Source organism: Carassius carassius, chromosome 9, assembly GCF_963082965.1.
Source record: "Carassius carassius chromosome 9, fCarCar2.1, whole genome shotgun sequence".
Taxonomy (NCBI): Eukaryota; Metazoa; Chordata; class Actinopteri; order Cypriniformes; family Cyprinidae; genus Carassius; species Carassius carassius.
In genome coordinates this window covers 2145001-2152500 of record NC_081763.1, presented here as the reverse complement: position 1 = coordinate 2152500, position 7500 = coordinate 2145001, and the positions used below count along the sequence as shown (strand labels likewise).

The 7500-nt window shown below is 37.2% G+C and overlaps 3 non-coding genes across 3 annotated transcripts; all 3 read left to right on the top strand.

The window, feature by feature from the left end:
* Positions 1-345: 345 nt before the first annotated feature.
* Positions 346-464, top strand: LOC132150978 (5S ribosomal RNA). Its single transcript, XR_009436147.1, has one exon. It is a non-coding gene; the product is annotated as a 5S ribosomal RNA (ribosomal RNA).
* Positions 465-2006: 1542 nt separating this feature from the next.
* Positions 2007-2125, top strand: LOC132150859 (5S ribosomal RNA). Its single transcript, XR_009436036.1, has one exon. It is a non-coding gene; the product is annotated as a 5S ribosomal RNA (ribosomal RNA).
* Positions 2126-3157: 1032 nt separating this feature from the next.
* Positions 3158-3276, top strand: LOC132150855 (5S ribosomal RNA). Its single transcript, XR_009436032.1, has one exon. It is a non-coding gene; the product is annotated as a 5S ribosomal RNA (ribosomal RNA).
* Positions 3277-7500: the final 4224 nt, after the last annotated feature.

The window sequence follows — 7500 nt, the reverse complement described above, 5'->3', positions numbered from 1 at the left end:
CAATGCCCGATCTCAGAATGTAAGCAGGTTTGGGCCAGGTTAGTACTTTTGGATTTTTTCAGTAATTATCTAATAGGCCTGGTTAGTACTTTTGGAAATTTTCACTAATTGTCCAATAATCTTGCAAAAAAAAAAAAAAAAGAGTCAATGCCCGAGATCAGAATGTAAGCAGGTTTGGGCCAGGTTACTACTTTTGGATTTTTTCAGTAATTATCTAATAGGCCTGGTTAGTACTTTTGGGAATACCAGGTGCTGTAAGCTTTTGGGGGTCCTTCCCTACTTATATAATGCACTGGCGATTATAGTGGCTGATCTTTAAATAGCCCTCTCTTTGCAGCCTCCTTCGCTTACGGCCATACCAGCCTGGCTATGCCCGATCTCGTCTGATCTCGGAAGCTAAGCAGGTTTGGGCCTGGTTAGTACTTGGATGGGAGACCGCCTGGGAATACCAGGTGCTGTAAGCTTTTGGGTTTCCTTCCCTACTTATATAAAGCACTGGCGATTATAGTGGCTGATCTTTAAATAGCCCTCTCTTTGCAGCCTCCTTCGCTTATGGCCATACCATCCTGGCTATGCCCGATCTCAACTGATCTCCAAATCTAAGCAGGTTTGGGCCAGGTTAGTACTTTTGGATTTTTTCAGTAATTATCTAATAGGCCTGGTCAGTACTTTTGGAAATTTTCACTAATTGTCCAATAATCTTGCAAAAAAAAAAAAAGAGTCAATGCCCGACCTCAGAATGTTAGCAGGTTTGGGCCAGGTTAGTACTTTTGGATTTTTTCAATAAATATCTAATAGGCCTGGTTAGTACTTCTGGAAATTTTCACTAAGTGTCCAATAATCTTGCAAAAAAAAGAGTCAATGCCCGATCTCAGAATGTAAGCAGGTTTGGGCCAGGTTAGTACTTTTGGATTTTTTTCAGTAATTATCTAATAGGCCTGGTTAGTACTTTTGGAAATTTTCACTTATTGTCCAATAATCTTGAAAAAAAAAAAGAGTCAATGCCTGATCTCAGAATGTAAGCAGGTTTGGGCCAGGTTAGTACTTTTGGATTTTTTCAGTAATTATCTAATAGGCCTGGTAAGTACTTTTGGAAATTTTCACTAATTGTCCAATAATCTTGCAAAAAAAAAAAAAGAGTCAATGGCCGACCTCAGAATGTTAGCAGGTTTGGGCCAGGTTAGTACTTTTGGATTTTTTCAGTAATTATCTAATAGGCCTGGTTAGTACTTTTGGAAATTTTCACTAATTGTCCAATAATCTTGCAAAAAAAAAAAAAAAAGAGTCAATGCCCGATCTCAGAATGTAAGCAGGTTTGGGCCAGGTTAGTACTTTTGGATTTTTTCAGTAATTATCTAATAGGCCTGGTTAGTACTTTTGGGAATACCAGGTGCTGTAAGCTTTTGGGTTTCCTTCCCTACTTATATAATGCACTTGAAATTATAGTGGCTGATCTTTTAATAGCCCTCTCTTTGCAGCCTCCTTCACTTATGGCCATACCATCCTGGCTATGCCTGATCTCAACTGATCTCCAAATCTAAGCAGGTTTGGGCCAGGTTAGTACTTTTGGATTTTTTCAGTAATTATCTAACAGGCCTGGTTAGTACTTTTGGAAATTTTCACTAATTGTCCAATAATCTTGCAAAAAAAAAAAAAAAGAGTCAATGCCCGATCTCAGAATGTAAGCAGGTTTGGGCCAGGTTAGTACTTTTGGATTTTTTCAGTAATTATCTAATAGGCCTGGTTAGTACTTTTGGAAATTTTCACTAATTGTCCAATAATCTTGCAAAAAAAAAAAAAAAGAGTCAATGCCCGATCTCAGAATGTAAGCAGGTTTGGGCCAGGTTAGTACTTTTGGATTTTTTCAGTAATTATCTAATAGGCCTGGTTAGTACTTTTGGGAATACCAGGTGCTGTAAGCTTTTGGGTTTCCTTCCCTACTTATATAATGCACTGGCGATTATAGTGGCTGATCTTTAAATAGCCCTCTCTTTGCAGCCTCCTTCGCTTACGGCCATACCAACCTGGCTATGCCCGATCTCGTCTGATCTCGGAAGCTAAGCAGGTTTGGGCCTGGTTAGTACTTGGATGGGAGACCGCCTGGGAATACCAGGTGCTGTAAGCTTTTGGGTTTCCTTCCCTACTTATATAAAGCACTGGCGATTATAGTGGCTGATCTTTAAATAGCCCTCTCTTTGCAGCCTCCTTCGCTTATGGCCATACCATCCTGGCTATGCCTGATCTCAACTGATCTCCAAATCTAAGCAGGTTTGGGCCCGGTTAGTACTTTTGGATTTTTTCAGTAATTATCTAATAGGCCTGGTTAGTTCTTTTGGAAATTTTCACTAATTGTCCAATAATCTTGCAAAAAAAAAAAAGAGTCAATGCCCGATCTCAGTATGTAAGCAGGTTTGGGCCAGGTTAGTACTTTTGGATTTTTTTCAGTAATTATCTAATAGGCCTGGTTAGTACTTTTGGAAATTTTCACTTATTGTCCAATAATCTTGAAAAAAAAAAAAAGAGTCAATGCCTGATCTCAGAATGTAAGCAGGTTTGGGCCAGGTTAGTACTTTTGGATTTTTTCAGTAATTATCTAATAGGCCTGGTTAGTACTTTTGGAAATTTTCACTAATTGTCCAATAATCTTGCAAAAAAAAAAAAAGAGTCAATGGCCGACCTCAGAATGTTAGCAGGTTTGGGCCAGGTTAGTACTTTTGGATTTTTTCAGTAATTATCTAATAGGCCTGGTTAGTACTTTTGGAAATTTTCACTAATTGTCCAATAATCTTGCAAAAAAAAAAAAAAAAGAGTCAATGCCCGATCTCAGAATGTAAGCAGGTTTGGGCCAGGTTAGTACTTTTGGATTTTTTCAGTAATTATCTAATAGGCCTGGTTAGTACTTTTGGATTTTTTCAGTAATTGTTCAATAATCTTGCAAAAAAAAAAAAAAAAAAGAGTCAATGCCGATCTCAGAATGTAAGCAGGTTTGGGCCAGGTTAGTACTTTTGGTTTTTTTCAGTAATTATCTAATAGGCTTGGTTAGTATTTTTGGGAATACCAGGTGCTGTAAGCTTTTGGGTTTCCTTCCCTACTTATATAATGCACTGGCGATTATAGTGGCTGATCTTTAAATAGCCTTCAGTTTGCAGCCTCCTTCGCTTACGGCCATACCAACCTGGCTATGCCCGATCTCGTCTGATCTCGGAAGCTAAGCAGGTTTGGGCCTGGTTAGTACTTGGATGGGAGACCGCCTGGGAATACCAGGTGCTGTAAGCTTTTGGGTTTCCTTCCCTACTTATATAAAGCACTTGCGATTATAGTGGCTGATCTTTAAATAGCCCTCTCTTTGCAGCCTCCTTCGCTTATGGCCATACCATCCTGGCTATGCCTGATCTCAACTGATCTCCAAATCTAAGCAGGTTTGGGCCAGGTTAGTACTTTTGGATTTTTTCAGTTATTATCTAATAGGCCTGGTTAGTACTTTTGGAAATTTTCACTAATTGTCCAATAATCTTGCAAAAAAAAAAAAAAAAAGAGTCAATGCCCGACCTCAGAATGTAAGCAGGTTTGGGCCAGGTTAGTACTTTTGGATTTTTTCAGTAATTATCTAATAGGCCTGGTTAGTACTTTTGGGAATACCAGGTGCTGTAAGCTTTTGGGTTTCCTTCCCTACTTATATAATGCACTGGCGATTATAGTGGCTGATCTTTAAATAGCCCTCTCTTTGCAGCCTCCTTCGCTTACGGCCATACCACCCTGAGCACACTAGAGGCACTAGTGAGCAAACAGGAAGTGATTGTGCCAGAGAGGGGTGAGGGAGGCTCACCCAAACTTTTTGTGTTTTGTTATTTTTGTTTGGTTAAAATAAGTGTTTTTGTTTGTAGTATTTTGTTATTTTTGTTTTATTTGTGTCCTCCCAACAGCTCTGCTGTTTGGGAGGGATCTGTCGGGGTTTGTTTTATGTAAAATGGATAGATTAATGGCAACTGACATGGATTTGACACGAGGAACACGGAGGCAAGCAGAAAATGGACTGGGTTATCGACAAAGAGAAAAGGATTACAATGAAATAACTGATAAGAGGATTTACACAAAAGAAGCGACTGTGGTGGTGGATTTGTCGGAGGTACAAGACGGGAGAGCAGAGGATATTATAAAAGCACTAACAGAAAAGATTGAAGTAACAAGAATTTTAGCAATACGACCTAAGCAGATGAGGGAATATGAGATTACATTGGAGCATGAAGAGGACACTGAGAAACTGGTTGATGGACGAACCATTAAAGGTAAAATTTGTGAAATCAAAAAGTTACACAACAGAGACTTTGTTGTCTCGTTCATGCATTTGCCTGCATACATGAATGACCATGAGATTTTAAATAAGCTTGAAGGATGGGGAGTAACACCCATTTCTCAAATAAGGAGGAGATTCTACTCGGGCACCCATATAGAAGATGGAACGAGGTTCTTAAGAGTGCGTTTTCCAAAGGAAGTGGCTTCTTTACCATACAGCACAAGGATGGAGACCGAGGGAGGTCCTCAATACTTTAGGGTGATACACAGTAAGCAGGTGAAGACCTGTAGACTGTGTATGAGCCCTGACCATATAATGAAGGACTGTCCGGACTTCAAATGTCACAAATGCGAGGAAAGAGGCCATTTCGCAAGAGACTGTACTGCGATGAGGTGCCCAGACTGTAAAATGACTTTGGACAAATGTGAATGTTGGATGGACAATGAGCAACAGGAAGAGGATCAAGTGAGCGGGCAAATGCATGAGAATGATAATGAGGAGGAGCAACAGGAGGACGCAGAAAAATCCAAGGAAAAGAACATAGGAAATGGACATGAATTAACAACATCAACACAGGAAGAGGAAGAGACATGGACACCAATGCAGATAACGGCGAGTATACAGAATATACTAGACAAAGTGGAGGAGCAGGAAGGAGTCAACGAAGAAGGGGAGCTAGACATTGAGAGTGGAAACATCACGGATGGTGGGAGCACGGGGGCATCGAACAAAAGAAGAAGAGTGAAAAAGGTAACACCAAATATTGAAAAAGCAAGGAAAAGAGTGGTGAAGGAAGTGTTTACAGAAAATCAGGACAGTGGTGGACTTTTAGAAGAGGGAGAAGATATGGACTAATAAGATGGGTATTTTATCGTTTTTGTTTTACTTTATGGTGTTGAGAATTGTGTCCTTTAATGCAAGAGGATTATTGAATGTTTTGAAATTTGAAAGGATGAAAGAGTTGTGTAAAAATGATGATATGATTTTATTGCAAGAAACTAACTGGAAAGGAAATGTAATGGAAGATTTTAAAAGAAGGTGGGATGGGGAAATATTTTTTAGTAACGGGGAGAAAAGTTTGGGAGGAGGAGTGGCTATTTTGATTAAAAAAGGGAAAGCTACTATGACAAAACAAATCTATGATGATAAAAAAGGGAAATGTATTGCAGTAGAAATTGATTTTGAGGATGAAAAATTTATTGTAGTAAATGTACATGCACCAAATGAGGAAAAGGATAAGAAAATGTATTTTAATGTTTTAAGAGACATAATAGAGAAATGGAAAAGGGTGGTGGTTGCAGGGGATTTTAATACTGTTTTTAGCAAAATAGACATGGCTAATGGGATGGTTTTTAGGACGGACGGTGGAAGGAAGGAACTTAAATTATTGATGGAAGAAAAAAATATGATTGATGTTTGGAGAGAAAGAAATGGAAAAAAGAGAGAATATTCCAGAAAACAGTTAGTTGGGAATTTTATGTGCCAAACTAGGATAGATTATTTTCTGAGCACAAGAAATTTGGATTGTTTTATTGATGATGTACTTTATAAAGAAACAACTTTAAGTGATCATAAAATGGTTTTAATGAGGATGGATTTTAAAAGGGAAACGAAAGGGCCTGGGGTATGGATTTTAAATACAGAAATCTTAAATCATGAAAGTTTTAAAAATGGGATAGAGAATTTATTAGATGAGGAAAAAAAAGATGCAATGTATTTAGAAGATAAAAGACAATGGTGGGAAAATGTGAAATTTGAAATAAAGAAATATTCAATTAATTTCTGTAATATACTGCAAAGGGTGAAAAGGACAAAGGAAAAAGAAATAAGAAGAACGTTAAAAGAAGAGTTAAACAAAAATGAAGTAAATGTGCAAAAAGTGTTTGAAATGGAGGAGAAGCTTAAAAAAATGGAGGAAGACAAATGCAAGGGAGCGATGTTGAGAAGTAAAGCTAAATACACAATAGAGGGGGAAAAATGTAACAGATTCTTTTTTAATCTCGAAAAAAGTAGGGGAAAAGCTGAAATGATCAAAGAGCTTAAAAACAGAGATGGCCAGTCGGTTTTTAATACAGGAGAGATTTTAAAAGAAATAGAGACTTTTTATGAAAAGCTTTTTAAATCAGAAGGGGTGGAGGAGGAGAAGGGAAAAGTTTTGTTGCAAAGAATAACTAGGAAAGTTGGAGAAGAAGATAAAATAGACTGTGAAAAGGAGATAGAAACGGAAGAAATTATACAAGCTATAAACTCCCTAAGAGTAAAAAAGAGTCCAGGAATAGATGGTATTGGAAGTGAATTTTACAAAGTTTTTAAAGAAAAACTCAGTGTGATTTTAAAGGGGATTTATGATGATATTTTTAGGAAAGAAGGAGTCAATCCAAGAATGGGGTTAGGTTTAATGAAAATAATTTATAAGAAACAAGGTGATAAAACAAATTTGAAGAATTTTAGACCCATCACAATGCTAAATACTGATTTTAAGATTTTAGCTAAAGTTTTAGCTAACAGATTGAAGAATGTAATGCCAAGTATAATTGAAACTAATCAAGCATATGGTGTAAAAGGGAGGGACATAGCAGACATTACAAGTAGCATAAGAGACATAATAGGTTATATAAAAGAAAAGGAAAAGAAAGCATATGTTATAAGGTTGGATTTTGAAAAAGCATTTGATAGAGTGGAGCATAAATTCTTATTTTCTGTTTTAAAGAAGTTCGGTTTTGGGGAAAATTTTATTAAATGGATTGCAATTTTATACAAGGATATCTTAACGAAAGTAAAATGTAATGGATTTTTAAGTCAACCTTTTAAAGTTTTAAGGTCTATAAGGCAGGGGTGTCCGTTATCAGCACAGCTTTATTCTTTGGTGGCAGAACCTTTAGGACTTTTAATAAATAAGGAGGAAGGAATAAAAGGAATAAAAATGGAAGAGGAAGGGGAATTTAAGAAAATCTTTCAATACGCAGATGATACAACAATTGTGGTGGAAAATATGGAAAGCGTTAAAAAGGTTATGGAAAAAATTAAATACTATTGTGATGGGACGGGTGCAAAAATCAATGAAGAAAAAACTGTGTATATGAAATTTGGAGGGGTGGTGGATTTAGCAGGGGTGTTTAAGTTCATGGAGGTACAGGAAATAAAGATTTTAGGGGTGGTGTTAGCAAAGAATGAAAAAGTGGCAGTAGATAATATGTGGGAAGGGA